This window comes from Dasypus novemcinctus, chromosome 12, assembly GCF_030445035.2.
Source record: "Dasypus novemcinctus isolate mDasNov1 chromosome 12, mDasNov1.1.hap2, whole genome shotgun sequence".
NCBI classification, from domain to species: domain Eukaryota; kingdom Metazoa; phylum Chordata; class Mammalia; order Cingulata; family Dasypodidae; genus Dasypus; species Dasypus novemcinctus.
Window position 1 is genome coordinate 26,081,505 of NC_080684.1, and position 18,466 is coordinate 26,099,970.

At 37.2% G+C, this 18,466-nt stretch overlaps 1 pseudogene; it reads left to right on the top strand.

Annotated features, from left to right (window-relative positions):
* Positions 1 to 727: 727 nt before the first annotated feature.
* Positions 728 to 1,671, top strand: LOC101415932 (olfactory receptor 6C1-like; annotated as a pseudogene).
* Positions 1,672 to 18,466: the final 16,795 nt, after the last annotated feature.

Here is an 18,466-nt window from a genome sequence, read left to right on the forward strand (position 1 = left end):
ATTCAGGTGCTATTATTTTCAGTTTTAAGCTTTTCCAGTTACTCTCACTATGGTTTTCTGCCTCTTTCTCCCCTCTACCCCTAAAATTTGAAACTGTTTGTGCCAGAGACTTCAGTATCTCTGATTCACAATAAGGTTGTAGGTATTAAAAAGCTCAGTCTTAGCAAAAGTGGATAGATGGCTAAGGACAAAAGAGTCAGCTTATAAAATTTTAAAGTATCTTTCTCATTAAGAAGGAGTCCCAAATAAATTAAAACTATAACTGATATACTTTCCTTGTATATTATATATAAATGTAAAATCTAATAAATGACAAGAAAAAACACTGGGAGATTTTAATGGGGTTGGAATCAAGAAACAAAGGTACTTCTCATTCAGGAAGGAACTTTTTGAAAATTCTTTTTGAAAATTCTTTTTGAAAATTCAAGTCTATGTTAAAATTGTGATAATGAAACACTTTAATGCTTGTTTACTTTAACCTGCCTTATCCCAAGAATTTTTACCATCCCAAGAATTATCCCAAGAGTGGAAAATAAAAGATCATTTTTATTATCAAGTTGTTTCAAATTTCCCTTGCAGGTGGATTGGCATAACACTTCAGCCAAATTCCAGTTCCACACTTGGATAGTTTTTGCTTTTTTTAAATAATCCACTCATCCCTTCAAGTCTGTCTTTTGTACTATCTTCAACAGGTATAGTAGGAATAACACAAATAAGCAACTGAAGCATGAGAAACAACACAAAAGTAAGAGAGTTTATCCTGCTGGGATCGTCAGATGACCCAAAGCCTCAGGTTGTTATGTTTGTCTTTCTGTTCATCACCTACCTACTCAGCATCACTGGGAATCTGACCATCATTATCCTGGTGTATGCCCACTCTGGTGTATGCCCACCTCCAGACCCCCATGCATTTCTTCCTCAGGAATTTCTCCTTATTAGAAGTTTCCTTCACAACAATCAGCATACCCAAGTTCCCAGGTACCATTATAACAAGAGATAAAACTACTTCCTTTAATTATTGCCTGGCTCAATTTTTTTTTTTTTTCATTCACTTGTGTGTGGCTGAACTTCACCTTCTGGCTGCCATGTCTTGTGACCATTATATTGCCATCTGAAAACCCCTGCATTACGTGACCATCATGAATTGTGGAGTCTGCATGTTGCTTGTCTTCTCTTCATGGCTGACTTCATTCTTGATCATATTCCTGGCACTCATGTTGCTCTTAAAGCTTGAGTACTGTAGGGCTAATATTATTTTGCTTGTGACTTTTTCCCCTGTTACAACTTTCTTGTACAGACACACAATTACTAGAGATAATGGGTTTTTCCTGGGCTGTGTTTACTCTAATGTTCACTTTGGCATTGATAATCCTGTCCTACATATACATCATCAGGACAATTCTGAGGATTCCTTCTACTAGTCAGAGGACAAAGGCTTTTTCCACATGTTCTTCCCATATGATTGTCATATCCATCTCTTATGGCAGCTGCATTTTCATGTACATTAAACCCTCAACAAAAGACAGGGTGTCTCTCAGCAAAGGAGTAGCTGTGCTAAACACCTCAGTAGCCCCCATGCTGAACCCCTTCATTTACAGCCTACGGAATCAACAGGTGAAGAGAGCCTTCATTTGCATGGCCAGGAGGACAGTATTTCTCATAAGCAAGTGAAAAGCTGTAGTGTCAATAATTAGAGGCATCATGAATGGTGAGTTAAAAAAAATTTAATTTACAGAAGACTTTTAATATCAAAATGGGTTCCTTATCATCTTTATCAATTCTTGTTTTTTCCTAACAGTTTACAAAATGTATCTTTAATATATTTTTCATAGCTTTTTGAAATATTTTCTTTTGTCTTTTTGACTCTCTTCTTTTTCATAATACTTTGAATCCTAACATTTAAAAAATAATTGTTTTGAAGAGTGAAACTGTGTTGTGAATTTTGTTAGGAAATAAAAGATTCCCAGAACTGTAGGTATTGCTTACAAATATTGACATGATTCATTACCAACCATGCAACACAATATAACCTTGTGATTTTTATTTATTTTCTACAAAAATTCCCTTCTCCAACTTGGAGCTGTTCTGGGAAATATGTGGAAAAGTGCCATATAATTTAAAGAAAAATGTAAATATATTCTATTGAAACAAAGCTAAATCATTTGTCATCTCTCACTTTTATAAGGTGTGACCATATAATTTATCTCTTAATGAAGAAGAATAGACCATTATAAATATATACATCTTAAATACAGATACTACATAGGTCTCCATATTTCCTAATCCCATAATATTTTGATATATTGGCAGGTTGATATAATACATGGGTGAAAGATATATACACATACAGATATATCCTGTCAAAATTAATGAAGAAATAGATAGTAGATCCCTAAGACAAATTGATTTCCTATAATTGAGGAAGAGGTAAACTCTTTTCTGACTATCAGCAACTAAAAAAAAAAAAATAATGTAACTCCATTTCAAGTTTTGGGCAAGTTTGAAATAGCTAATGTATCCTAAATAAAATAATTTAAAGTTAAATTTCATATAAAATAATACTTTGCAACAAAGCATACTTGTTTTTTATATATAAATTTAGAATTTCATTTGTTAAAATTTTCTTTTCTAGTTATTGTATTTAAGGCATTAATAAATGTCTAGAGCATTTTAGGCAAGAGGTACATATGTGTGTTTTGTGTTTGTGTATGTGTGTTTGAGTATCTATAACTCTGGTTTCACAGTTTGCATTGAGGGAAAAGGGAAATATAATATTTAAACATATTTTTATTTTACTTATTTTTCCATGAAGTCTAATGCTGAAAGAAGAATTACAGGTACTAAAAAATACTGTAAATTTCATCAACCACTTTTTTAGCAATACAAATCAAATATAATCTAGTCATCAATTGAGAGACTTAGCACAAGACAGAAGTTTTAAAGGGCTACAGACTTCAATAACTTATGAGGAGGAGCGAGTTTCATTTTAATTGGATATATCTTGTGAGGCCTGAGAAAGGAGCATTTGTGTTTACCAAATATTGAGAAATAAATTATATATTAAGAGATGGTATGGAAAAGAATTCCAGATTTGGTGACAGTTTTTAAAAGATTTGAAAAAAATCCATGAGGTCTTGGTATCTGTGTAGTGCAGTGGGTTTTTTTTTTAATTAAAAAATTTATGAAAGTTACAAACACCTTATACATACCATTTAACCACTCCTCTTTCCATCACTGGTAAATACCATTCATGCAGATTTGCTGTATGTTTATCATCCAAGAATATTATGATTTAACTCTTATATTTGGATCTTTGATGCACTTTGAGCTAAGTTTTGTAAATGGTCTGAGATAGGGGGCCACTTATATTCTTTTTTATGTGGTTATTCAGTTTTCCCAAAGCATTTGTTGAGATTATTCTTTTCCCTCTTTCCTCAAAGCATGTACTTAGCACCTGTTCTGAAAATCTGTTGGTCATACATGTTTGAGTCCATCTATTTTTTGATTTTCAATTTTTTTCCATTGTTCTATATGCCTGTCTTTACACCATTAAATCAATATTTTGATTAACAGCTCTGGAAGGAAGTTTTGAAACCAGGGCGTATGACTCCTCTAACTTTATTTTCCTTTCTGTAAATTGTTTTTTTGCTTATTCAGTGCTCAGTGCCCCATATGAATTTGAGGATCAGCTTTTCAATTTCTGTAAAAGAAGCTACAGGCCTTTTAAAGGGGTTATATTGCACCTGTGATCAATTTGGGCATACTCTTAAATAATCAGTGGCTAAAAGAAGAAATTACAGAGAAATTAGGTAATAGAGATGAGGTAAAATGAAAACACAACTTTCCGGAATTTCTTGGATTCAGAGAAGGCAGCCCTCAGAGGAAATTTATAGCTATGAACACCTATATAAAAAAGGAAGAAAGGTCTCAAATCAGTAACCTAAGTTCACAACTTGAGGCATCAGAAAACAAGAGTAAATAAACCCAAAGTTAGCAGATGGAAGACAGCATTGATATTAGAAAAGAGATAAATGCAACTGAGAACAGAAAAACAATAGAAAGAACAAATGAGACTAAATGTTGGTTCTTTGAAAAAAGAAAAATGCCAAACTTTCACTCAAATGAAGAAGAAAAAAGAGGAAAAGTTTCAAATAAGTAAATCAGAAATAAAAATAGTGACAATATTAATGAAATTCAAGAAACAAAAAGGATTATGAAAGAATACAATGATAAATTTTATAGCAATAAATTAGACAATCTGGATGATATGAAAGATTCTTAGAAACATACAAATTATCTATGCTGACTCAAGAAGAAATAGAAAATTTCAAGAAACATATATCATAGAGTATGGAGATCAATGATCAAAATATCTCCCAAAAGGAAATTCCACGTCCAGATGGCTTCATTAATGAATTCTAGGAAACATTTAAAAATAATTACACCAATTTTTCTCAAACTCTTTCAAGTATTAATAATTAAATAAGAAGGAATACTTCCTAATTCATTCTATGAGGTCAGCAATACCCTGAAACCAAAGTCAGATAAAGTCATCACAGGAATGAAAATTGGCAACCATTTCCCTTATGAATATAGATGCAAAATCTGTAAAAAAAAAAAGAAAAAAAAAAACCTAATGAAGCAACTACAATAGCATATTAAAAAGTTTATACACCGGGAACAAGTGGGATTCATCTCAGAAATGCAAGGGTATTCAAGATACAAAAATCAATCAATGTAATGTATTTCCTTCATAAATAAAATGAAGGAAGGAAACCACAAGTACTGCAATATACGAAGAAAAGGCATTTGACAAAAATCAACACAATTTCATGATTAAGCACTCAGAAATCTAGGAAAAAAAGGAACTTCCCAACTTGGCATAGAATAGCAGTATTGGAAATCAGGGCACATAGCAGTGACAAATCACGTAAAATTCTTGGAAGACCATTCTGAAATATTGCATTGTCTGTGATTTAGAATTATTTTGTCACTTTAGAACATAATCAATATAATCACCAGGGTTAAGTACTTATTTTTTAAAATAATACAGAGATTGATACCTGCACAAAATGTTTCTTTTTTTCATCCTACATTTATATGTCATGATTCCCCTGTTAGTTTCTTGTAGTTATAATCAAACCAAAAATATCACTGATATGTCAATGGAAATGTGGCTTTTTATTCTAGATACAACCTTCTCTCCAGCTTATCATCAAGCTAACAGTTTAAAATAATTCAAGGATATTCCTTTTCACTAGAAACAAATATACCTTACATGATATAAAACAACAATATAAAATTTCTTGGGTCTTTTAGATAACCTTCTTCTTGTTTTAAGTGCTTTCATACCCTCCACATTTTAGTTCATATTCTAGGTAGAAGTCCAGGATACTTCTCTTGATCAAGTATTTACATTGAGGTGATGAATGGGTACATCTCCTTTCAGAAAATTTGGAGCATTTCCAGCATATCAATAAAAATGTTATTTTATAAACATCAACATGATGCATTTCAAGAAAGTTTGTGATATGGACTTGGACAGAACCCACTCAAATGGACTCTGAATTTAGCCAGGAATTATTAGAGCAATTTAGGGAGTTGAGGCTGTGGAAAAGGAACTCCATTACAAATTAAGAGCCTAGCCATACTCCAGGAAGAGGAATATGTTCTGAGACCTATGACCCCTAAAATGCATTCTCTTGTCAACCAAAGATTCTGCAAAAAAAGGGGTGCATTTTTCTTTCTGATATCTTTATTTTAGACTTATGAGATACCCTGAAGCATAGGACCCAGTTAAACATTACCCAGATTGCTGACCTTCAGGAACTGGTTTTACGATTCTTCCTTTTGTGGTAAGTTGTTAGACATCAATAGATAACTCATTTATACCCAAAAGTTTCTCATAAATGATTTACCAATGTTCCATAATTGCAAAGGGAGTAGAAAAATTGGATTAAACATTTGAACAGATGTGATAATTTGTTCCTTTTTACTTTTATATTAATTTAAAAATATACAATTGAATTAATTACAACTTATGAAAACAAACCTATAGCAATGAAAAAGAGAAATTGTAAGTTAGCATTCTGAGCTAGTAAAACTAAGATGCAACACAATCAAAATATGAGAAATAAAGATTATAAGGAATTTTGATCATTAATATAGATGCAAAAGATCCAAGCAAATATTAACTAAACAAATATATCATGATAAATGTAATTTAAAGTCAAACATGAAATAAAACCAGAAACACTACTTAGTTGACCAGATAAGAAACTTAAGGAAAATATAGTAAAATTGCTTCACCAATTCCAAATCTTCTATTTTACAAAATGAGTAAATGTTTAAATACTATGTCTATCAAGCTATGATTACTAAAAATATTCTTTCTGGATAAATGTCATCTAATTTTAAAGAGCATCAACTTACATATCAGACATGAGAATCATGTTATATATGGATATTGTTTGGATTATTACTTTTAAAATTAAACCTTAAATGAGCTAGTATTTTGGGAGAATTAGAAAATTTGAATTTGGACCTGATATTAGACAAAAAGCATTTTTTTGTCTTGCAAAATTTATTGGATTGCTAAAGGAATTGTGACTATTTTAAAAAATATTTATAATATTTAGTTATGCAAAATACAGGTATATATATTATAAAACAATTTTTATGTATTATTCACTTTTCTGAATGTTTGAACATATGAGTAAAAAATGTTAATTTAAAAAGCAGTATAAAACTTTATAGTATATAAACAGCATGGCATTACACTTGATGGGAAGTGCTATCTTCATAATCTGTAAAGTGAGGTAAATGATAAGGATGTCTACAATCACTGCTTAATTTCAATATTTTACTGGAGGGTTTACAGTAATGAAGCAGACAAAGAAATATAAATGAAAGTTAAAAGAAAAGAAAAGAAGAATCAAAACTATAATCACTTGTAAATGATACGATTATCTAACTAGAGTTTAGTGTGTTTGCATTTTTATTTTTTTTAATATCTGGAACTATCCAATTCCAGAAAACTACTTAGCAAATACAGTTAATTAAAGGCTTTGCTTAAGAGTCACCACTCTAATGAGTATGTTTTAACCTTCCAATATCATCCCACAACCTGTTCCCACTGCAGAATTCAAGATAATCTTTAGCCTGATTATGGGAACCAGGCCTGAGCTCCCCCTCCTTAAATGAAAATAACCCACAAAATGTAGCCACCTGCATGACCCAGACAAAAGTTAAAGATTAACACTCTTCCCCAGAGGGAAAGAACATGTAGATGGTATCATGGACTATATTCTCCTCAAGGTGGTACACTTCTTTTCTATGAAAACAGAAACAGACCACATTTGAGTGCTTTATGTGACCTTAGCTGCGGTCACCCCTCGGGCTGAAGTGTGGTTTGCTGGCCTGGCGGGGGAGCAGCCGCGGCAGGCCAAGCCGCTGCCCCCATAATAGGGTGGCTGGTCGGACTCACCGCCACCCCTGAAGGAAGCTCGGCATGGGCGCAGAGTGCCCTCGGGTCTCCCCTTCTCGGCAGCCATGCTTCCGCGGCCGCCCCTCCTCCCGGATGGCGCCACACGATGCCTGTGGGGCGGCACCCTTCTTCTTCTTTCTCCCTGCACAGGCGCAGGGCAGAAAATTCCAGTCTGCCCTTTTCCCCTCCCCTGACAGCAGCAACAGCCAGGCGTGGGCGGAAAAATCCAGTCTGCCCTTTTCCCCTCCCCCGACAGCAGCAACAGCCAGGCGTGGGCAGAAAAATCCAGTCTGCCCTCCACCCTAGCAACAGCAGCCACCAATCCCTAAACCCTGCCCCTTCCCCCAGCAACAGCGACAGCCAATCCTTAACCACCACCCCTCCCCCGTCCAGTACCGCCCACTGACCTTTCGCCGGCAACCAATCAGAACAGGGCGTGGCTTTGACCAATCAGCCTTCCCCAGCCCCTATAAAACTGTTGCCTCTCCCTCAGTAAAGTGGACTTGCATGTTTACCTTGTCTCCGCGGTAGTTCTTCTGCCGTGCGCCCTCCAGTCCTGAGAGCCCCCGACAAGGGCCTGGCCTCCCTTGTCCCCAGTTCGTCGCCTGCTTCTCCGGGCGACCCCTTCGTCGCCGGCTTCACTGGGCGACCCCGTCAGCCGAACCGCGCAACCCCTTGTGAGACCGATCCCTCGTCTGCTGCCGGACCGACCCCTCGTCCCAGATGGGACCGACCCCTCGTCCCAAGCGGGACCGACCCCTCGTCCAGAGCTGGACCGACCCCTCTTCTGCAGCCAGACCCCACCTCTACCGACCGAGCAAGCCGCCGCACTTAGCAGTAAGTCTGTTATGAAATGTCTTTGTCCTGAGACCCCTTTATATTTTCCCTCCTTTTCCTCTTTATTTACAGAGTGTCACCTTCATTCTCTGGACTGCCACTTCCAGACACTCTTTCTCCTGTTCATATGTCCCAGTAAAGCTTATGTCTGACTTAGTGCTAAATGCGATCTCTGGTCTCGTGGCAGCCCTGACCCATGGCCTCCAAGATTTGCGTTGGAACAATTGGTGAGCAACCAGCCAGAAGAGCAAAGAACCTTGGCAGTAGCAAGCATGAGCTCAGTGAAAGGAGACTCCATGAAGGAAATCTCAGGTTGGCCTATAACATCCATGTGGGGAGGAGTCACTGCCCTCCTTGATAAGTGGAGACTGCCAGAGAGTACAGGGATGCCCTAAAATCTCCAGCAAGTATACTGGCTATACATCAAAGGCATCAAAGAAGCTGACCTAAAATAAGAAAAAGGGTGATTACAGATAGTGGTGACTATAGCATGGCCCCTATTAAGAGATTTGTGGTTGACTATTGAGGCAGAACAAGTGGCAAAAATCTCAATGCACCACTTAGAAGAAAAGTTAAAGTTAGGAAAATATATATGCCTATCACAGTGCAAACTGTAATAATCAGAAATAGCCTTCAAAGGGATCTTTTGAATAAAATGTTATTTTACAGTTAAAGTTATTTTGTAAAAGAATGAAAATTTTAAGGAATGTTAGTAAGTTGGGTTTTGTTTTGTTTCTGTCTAAATCTATTTGTGTCTGCCTCTTTTCTTAATATATATCTTCATACATCAGGATGGTTATATCAATTAACCAAATGAAAATTCTTAAAAGAAGCCCTATTCACATTGCTAAAAGCTACATAACTGCTTAAATGTAAATGAGTATTCCTGGAACCCAAATTAGAGAAGCTAAGCAGTATAGAAAGGCCATATGGAAATCTGAATATAAAAACTATTGGGAAAGAGAAAAAGATTTTCCTGTACTGCTAAATTACAAAGCAAAATAGTAAAGAGTTAAGTTCATTTAATACAATTTAAACTCCATTGAAAGAATTTAGAAAGTACATAAAAATTAAGAGACAGACTTCAGTATTGTCAAACTTTCTTGTGTGTTTAAACCAGACCCAGTTACCCAGCATGATGCCTCTCTATTTGAGTTATTGGCTAGGTCAATCACTCAGATTCCTAAAATAATAAAAGGATCTACCATATATCTGGTCACACTCCTCAAGTGGAATGAAAGTATCCTGTTTTGGACTCCTGCAGCATCCACCAAAGGCTCGATATGGCCAGATTTACAATGGACATTGTCTCCAGACTGTCTTTGTTTCATAGTGCTGAAGGGTGCTATGCACCGGGCAAGTGAAACACTGGAGCTTCCCTCCAAGGGCCAAGAGTGCTGCAGCATGCTGGCTTTGTAAAGAACACACCAAGTGTAGCAATAATTACCAGAGTAAAGTGAGTAGAACTCAAACAAACATAATTGGCATTATGACCTGCTCTCATGGAGAGATAACTTGTATGGTATTGCAAACTTGGAGATTAGATTTGTTTACTGCAACTTAAAGAGGAACATGAGCACTGATTATTATTAACCACTGGAATTATATGGCTAATGATAATATCTCTTTTATTCTAGATCATAATGCAAAAGGATATTGAACATGCTAAAAGTCACAGTAAACTTAATTCATTTTTAAGTAATTGATGAATGTGTTTATTAGATAAAAGAATGGCTCTCTTAAGCATTGTCTTTATTTTGCTGGCCATTTGCTTATCTTATTTCTCCCTATATTGTCTTTGTGATTGTATGTCTATAGCAGTGCCTCTTCTCATCCATCTCCTAGTTGTCCTAGGCATAACTACCACTGTGGGAAATAAGGTTGGTAGTTTATACAAAACCCAGCAGGTATACCACACTCTCTTCCTAGAAATAGCCAACAGCATAAAAGAAACTAGCTGCACTTTAGAAACCCTTAAACAACAAATTGAATCCCTTGCTGCCATGGTGCTGCAAAATCTCAGATTTCTAAACATGCTAACAGCAACACAGGGAGAAATTTGCCTGTTCTTCAAGGAACAATGCTGTTTCCATCACTCTGGAACAGTGCTAGACAGCATTTGGAACTTGCAAGTTGAAACCTGTCAGCTTTGGGAGAATGTAGCCTCTGGAGGCACCTGGGCACTATCATTCCCATGGTCCAGTATGTCATGGCTGGCCCTTTTCTTAGGTCCACTTACCACCACCATCTTCTTTGTCCTTTTAGTAGGACCATGTATCTTCAAAAGTTCCAACTTTGTTTATTTCCTCCAAAAACAACGCCTTCCTGAACTAGATATTAGTCATGTGGGAATTTCATCTAGTTCCAACCACGATGCAGGACACCTTCCCTCAACCTTAGTAGAATAGCCAGAATTCCACACCACATGAGGCAGGGACTACTGCCCCTAACCAGCAGGAAACAGCTACAGAGGAACGACTTCTCAGAGAGTTTACACTCCCAGAGGGGACAACTGAGGCAGGTTAATAAAGGAAAGAGGGAAGACAGCTAGTCAGGTTAAAGCTTGTCAAAGACCCTGGTCTTGAATTCCAGTTGTAAATCCTGGGCTCAAAAGAAATCCTGAATAACTCCAAACAGAAAGACCTCTCCATTGGTTCTCTGAGAGCTACTACATAAAGGTAGAAAAGCGACCAACCAGGACAGCAAAGAGCTGGGACTGCATGTGTGTCTATCTGGACTCTCCTTATTCCTACTTTTTTGTTACCTTAGAAAACTTGGAGAATTTAGAAAGGGAGAATATATGGTATTGGAAGCTTCATTACAGGACTCCCTTATCTGGTAATTTGTTATCTACTCATGGAAATGCTGCTTGCACACTGTTAGACCAGCATGATCCCCTTACTGCTCCCCCTAAGCATCTTTCTTTTTGCCCATAGCACCTTAGCCAATATCCTTGGGTGCTACTGGCCTTCCTTGGAATATAACTCTTACAAATTGGACAGCATGGAACAACTTGCTGGCATGGCAGAATATTACTCATCAATAAGTTTGGAATAGGACCTTTTCCTTTAAAACTAAAATCCAGTTGCTGTCCTATAATGAGACTCATAATTATATTTTTCCTTTGTAAGGGAATAGGTGAATAAGCCCAGGCTTTTATTAGGACATGATGTATATGATGGTTAGGATGGTTAACAGCTGAATCTGTCACCCTAGATCACATCATACCTTTCTGCATGGAACAAAAGGGAATCTATGATGTGGGGTATTTACCTGCTAGGTTGTATAATTTTACTGTCAAATTAGAAAATTTTTTTTTTTTCCAATGGCATGGCCCCTGTGACTCAATCGCCCAAACTCCCAGTAATTGGAAAATGGCCCAGGCTGTATTTAAGGTAAAGCACACTCCCTGGTGGTCTATCCATTGGCTGTTTTTGTGCCAAGTGGTGCTGCAATTGTCACAGAAGAACACATAGCTGCTCTAGGCAATCATACCACTCAAGCTGTCAGTGATTCCAAAGTAACAATTTCCTTACTCAGTGAAGAATCTACCCAATTGTATAAGGTAGTTTTACAGAATAAGATAGCTTTAAATATTCTTACTGCATAACAAGGTCGGACCTGTGTCCTCATTAATGTTCAATGTTGTGTATATATTCCATATCACTCTCATAATATTTCATAAACTTTAAATCATATGAAAAAGCACAATACAGCACATTAGTAAATTAGCTATTGACCCCTATTTAATTAGTTTAATTGCCTTTCTTGGCCCTGATGGCATGTTTTTATAGGTCTATTAGCCTTTGGTGAGGATTCCTGTTATTCTCTTGTCTGTTATACTGCTGCTGTAGAATGTGGATACAGTGTGTGTCCTATGGACAACATAGGCTGCTGACTGGGGGTGGATTACAGTAGCCCATGGCCCAGGCTCCCCCTTCTTAAATGAAACATAGGCCACAACACATAGCCACCTAAGTGGCCCAGACAAAAGTTAAAGATAACAACTTTCCCCAGAGGCAAAAGAACATACATATGATACTGTAAATGATTTCTTCTCAAGTCAGTACACCTCCTTGCTATGGTAACATCACCAGACCCCATTTGTGTGTTTCATGTAACCCTAGCAGAAACTCTGTTCTGAAATGCCTTTCTTCTGAGACTCTTTATATTGACCCATATTTCCCTCGCTCCTTGAGGAATGCTATATTTAGTCTCTGGATCATGGCATCCATGTACTTCCTCTCCTGTTCCTTAGTCCCAATAAAGCTTATGGCTGATTTAGCGCTGAGTGTATTCTTTAATCTCAAGCAGCCCTGACACCTGTCCTTCAGGAGTTGGGCAGAACACTGATCTATAATTTTCCTTTCTTTTTCCATAACATTTTCATTATTTAACAAGTGTGAAAATAGAATGGTAAATGACTTTACTAACCACCTTGATTTGCCTGAGCTCCCATTATATTCAGGGAGCTATGAAGAAGGAAAGGAAGCTAAATAAAGTAAGCTGAGATACCAACATTCTTTGAGGTAGCAGTAAAGACCCCTGCCCCTATGAGGACAAAAGGAAACTGTAACAGTTAAGGCCAGCAGAAAGCAGAAAGTCTGCTGACAGTCCACCAAATGTCCAATCAAATGTCCCTGATCTTATGCAAACATCTTGCTCATGCAGTTTACTGATTTACCAACTGTTGTCCAAGGACATTTCACACTGATTAGCCAATACACCCCCCTTATTCCCCCCTTCCTGAACAGCCATCTAAGCTGCATCTACAACTTAAACCCTTGAGCAACAGAAACACCCTGTTCAGTGTAGCTCTGCGTTCGTGCGCTCTTGCTCAATAAAACACCCTTTATGATTTACAGTAGGCAACTCAGATATTTCTTTCATTGACGCAAGCAAATTAGTTACTTATTTATTATGTATATTTATTGTAGGAATCTATCCAGTTTAGGAAGATCTGGGTCTTTGCTAGTTTCTTTTTTTTTTTTTTAAGATTTATTTTTATTTATTTAATTACCCTCCCCTTCCCCGGTTGTCTGTTTTCTGTGTCTTTTTGCTGCGTCTTGTTTCTTTGCCCATTTCTGTTGTCGTCAGCGGCACAGGAAGTGTGGGCGGCGCCATTCCTCGGCAGGCTGCTCCCTCCTTGCTGGGCAGCTCTCCTTATGGGTGCACTCCTTGCGCGTTGGGCTCCCCTACGTGGGGGACACCCCTGCATGGCAGGGCACTCCTTGCGCGCATCGGCACTGCGCATGGACCAGCTCCACACGGGTCAAGGAGGCCCGGGGCTTGAACCGCGGACCTCCCATGTGGTAGACTGACGCCCTAACCACTGGGCCAAAGTCCGTTTCCCTTTGCTAGTTTCTTGATTAATGTTTCTCAAGCATCTAAAAGAGTGGTATCAACCCAGTCCATACTTCTCTGCGCACACTGCTTGCTGAGTCAAAATCTGTGACGCAAGTTGATTTAAGGTGTGTCATGGGAACACAGGCTCAGGCAAAATAGAGGTTTAGCAAATGACAGCTTTACATGGCACAAAGTGTCCAAAAATAACAGGGCAAAAGATCTTATCAAGGCTGGTCTCCTAAGGGGTCAACCATTCATTGGGACCTGTAAATGCCCCATTTTGCCTCAGAGAGGAGAGACCCTGTGAGTATACTCCCTAGGAGAGGGCCCTGCCATTGAGAGTTCCACACAGAAAAACAGCTAAGGCTGCTTGTTCCTGGATTTTTTATTTAAGATGTGGTCAGACCTTTTCATTAGACCTAACATTCCCTCAGTCTTAGGGAGGAAACATATTTAACCATCTTCACACAATAGAAAAGAAGGTTGTGGTGGGCAAGGGCTGTGACTTCAAAACTGAAAATGTTTTTAGTGAATACTATAGAGAAAGAGTAAAGAGGTATCATTAGTAATAAAGAGGTATCATTAGTAATAAAAACCTGTCCACTGTATTTTCCCCATAATTAAATCTTACCCTCCTTCCTTAATTACATTTTTTTTTTTCCTTTTTCTTTTTCCTTGAAATCATTCCCGAAACTCTATAAAATACATTTTATTTTGTTTTAGGCCTAAGAGACTGAGAGGAAAACCTTACAAGAGTTACCCTGTTTAAACCTACCAGGTTTGACTGATGACCCACAACTGAAATTTGTGTTTTTTATCTTCCTTTTTCTCACCTAGTTGCTCAGCATCACTGCCAACCTAATTATCATCACACTCACTCTGTTGGATTCTCTCCTCAAAACTCTCATGATTTTTTTTTTTTTTGAAAACAAAGTAAAATACACACCTTATTCACAATTGTTTCTTAAATTCACTTACAATCAATTTTAAAACTCAGAAGTCAGGGAACCATGAAAACACTTTTTCAATTAGCTGGTAAACATAAGTATAATACATATTTTATTCACTGCTATGTGTTCATATTTACATACAATTTCTGGTAAAACACAGAACTCACATAGTGAAATGTGAAAACACTATCTTGATTAGTTTCTTCTTTTTAAATTTATCTTTTTTAAAAAAAGATACATAGACCACACAAAATGTTACATTAAAAAATGTAAGAGGTTCCGGTATACCCCATTCCCCACATCAACAAATCCCACATCAACAACTTCTTTCATTAGTGTGGTACATTCATTGCATTTGATGAATACATTTTGGAGCACTGCTACACAGTATGGATTATAGTTTATGTTGTAGTTTACACTCCCAGTCCATTCAGTGGGTTATGGCAGAATTTATAATGTCCTGCATCTGTCCCTGCAATATCATTCAGGACAACTCCAAGTCCAAAAAATGTCCCTATATCACACCTCTTTTTCCCTCTCCCTGCCTTAGGCAACTCCCACTGTCTCCACATCAATGTAAATATAACATCCACATGTAAAGATCATTGATGGGGAGGGGGGAGAAAAGGGATGACGTTGGGTATGTGGGAGCCCCCTGTATTCCATATGTGACTTTAATGTGACCTAAAGCTTTTTTGAAGACATAATAAAAAAAGATGTAAGACACTGAGAAAGAAATGGAAGAGACTGCTTTGCCACTGTTCACATCAGGCAACACCTATTACACTGAGGAAAAGCAAAACATCAAAAAAATTGTATAATGTTTTTCATATTTTAATACCCCAATTTATTTTTTACTTAAGTTTTCCTAAATAATAATATATTTCATTTCTAATCTTTAAACCTATCATTACTATTATATTTTCCTATTAATTGAATTTGGCAATATATTAGGCTTCATTTTTTAAAAAGGTTTGGATCACAGAGGGGTTCAACTATGGCAGGGGAGGAACATTTTTGTGAGGTGTCATTGATCTGGGATGCATGAGTGGGAGAGAGTTCTCCATGGCATGCATATAGGTTTTAGAGATATGTTTGGATGTTTGTTGGATATTGACATAGTGGGTAGAGTTTAAATGACAACTGAGGGAGTGCTGAGTTCTCATTGTAAGGAGCTCTGTCACATTCCCCAGTCGAACAGCAACAATCCCCCAACTGCAAAGACCAGTGAAGAAGGATGGGCCAGTGATGGGCCTTTGATACTGAATACTATGATTATGAGCCTGTGTGCTTGATTCAACTTGGCTTAGAGCTGCAAGATGCCTAAGAGTTACCTCCTGAGAGCCTCCATGGTGCTCAAATATGGCCACTCTCTAAGTCAAACTCTGTATATAAATGCATTACCTTCCCCCTAGCATGGGACATGACTCCTGTGGATGAGCCTACCTGGCATTGAGGTAGGCTCACCAAGCACCCACTGGTGATGCAATTAGAAAAAGATCTTGAATGAAATGGGGAACAGGTGAAGACACATGCGTTTATATGTCTTAGAGACTTCAAAATGAGTCAGGAGGTCATCTGAGGGCTCTCGCTTATGCACATCTCAGCATGAACTCAGAGACAGCCAAAATAGGTACAACCTTAGGTAGTGGTTCTCCTGAGGGCTACAGATACACCCAGGTCCTATGGTCATGACAGATAGCTCTGGAGTTCAGTGTCTTGTCAATGGGCCCTACTTTGGATTTGTGTTCCTGAGGAGTTGGATTTAGATGTGACTTCTCTACACATGCTTCTTCTCTCACTTTTACTGAACCTGTGGTTGGTGCTGAGGTTGTTATATACCAAAGAGACTTGAATCTCTGGATTGTCCATGTGCCAGCTGGGCCCTGGGCCCTGAGTTGTAACATCTACTGTCCAGTTTGTTGGACTTACCCAGGTCAGCTAAGAAGGATCCACCACACCAAGGAACTGAGAGAGTGTACAACTGCAAGCAGAAGAATCCCATCCATCAGCCAAGTGAGATCTAAGCCCCTTCTTCGTTTAGAGATGGAGTGGACATTGACATTCCAGGATCCTCAGGATGGAACAATAAAATATGGTTTAGAGTGGACTTACTGGTATTCTACTATAGAATTATTGTGACTCTAGCAATGGAAGAAATTATGTCATTGATGTGGATACAGTGGCCATGTAATTTTTCCTTTGAATTTTTCCCCCTTGGAAATCTCTTTTACTACTGCATGCATCCCTAAATTGCAGTTAGTTTGGCTACTGGAGACAGGAATATTTCCAACAACTGTTGTGTCATTCAACTGTTTTTTTCCATCCTTGGAGCATCTCAATTTTACCTACTGGGAGCCATGTCCTATGACTGCTATGTTCCCATCTGTAAGCCCCTGCACAACACAACCATAATAAACAGCAAAACTTTCACATTGCTTGTCCTTGGTTTTTGGTTCTCTGTGTTCTTTACCATTTCTCCCTAATACACCTTGGGTCTAAATCTTGACTTCTGTGTCTCCAATATTGTCGATCACTTTTCTGTGACCCCTCACCCCTCCAGCTCAGTTACATGGCTCATTGATATGATAAGCTTTATCTCAGCTTTGGTGTCACTCATGGTCACATTGGTAATGGTGATAATATCATACACCTACATTGCACTGACACTTTTACAAATCCCTTCAACTCAACAGAGGACAAAGGCATTTTCCCCACGTACTTCCCACATGATTGTGATCTCCTTTTTCTTATGGCACCTGCGTCTTCATGTATGTAAAACCATCTAGCAAACAGATAATTTCTTTTTCCAAGGGAATTGTAGTGTTCTACACCTCAGTTACCCTACTTTTGAATCCTTTCATCTACACTGTACGGAATCAACAAATGAAAAAAAACCCTTCATGAAGTTGTTACTTTATCAAAAAATTGAATATATTCTGGTATGTACAGGAAATGACCAAAGCAAATTGAATATTGTCATGCTCTAAAATATTCTAATAACTTTTTCAATTGTTCTTGTATTTGTTTGATTTGATCTTAATTTTTTCAAGCTTTTCATTTAAAAGTATTTTTATTCTAGTAGCATATATACCACCAAAAATTTGACCTTTTAATCACATTCACATATATATTCATTGCTGTCAATTAAATTCAAAATGTTGGACTACCACCACAACATTAAACTTTAGTTTTAGATACAAGTTTTTCATTATTAAAATGTTATATTTTTATTAGGGAATTTTTCTCACTTCATTTTCTTTTCTTTAGGATATCTGAGTGAAGTGGAGTTAAATTTTTCAAATGCATAATCTTTTCCTTTAATTATTACAGTTTTTCAAGACTGTAAAATGTTATTTCATTACAATTATATTTAAGGCAATATAGAATCCAGAGCTTATTATATCCTATATAAAAATAAATAATATTTTATCTACTACAATTTCTTTAAAACTAGTATTCCATGCACCTTTGTGTCACATTACCATATTAGATGCATATTCCATTAAAAAAATTAAAAGTTTGTCATAGAATACAGCCATTACTATTGCTGGTATCTTTTAATATTTGAAAACAAATTGTGAATTTTTAAAGTATATTCTGTAGGAACTAGATATATTTAGTTTCTGTATGAGAGACTACATGAGATTTATTTATATTTGTGTATACTTTTTAGTATAGCAAAACCTGTAGTTCCATTTTTAATCCAACCAATAAAAGCATAATTATTGTTGTATCCACACCAGTAAAATAACTTCCATTAATTTGGGATATTCCTTAAGCTAACTGGAAACTTCATGGCAACATTCCAAATGTTATATATGGAAACAAAAGTAAGTCACTTCAT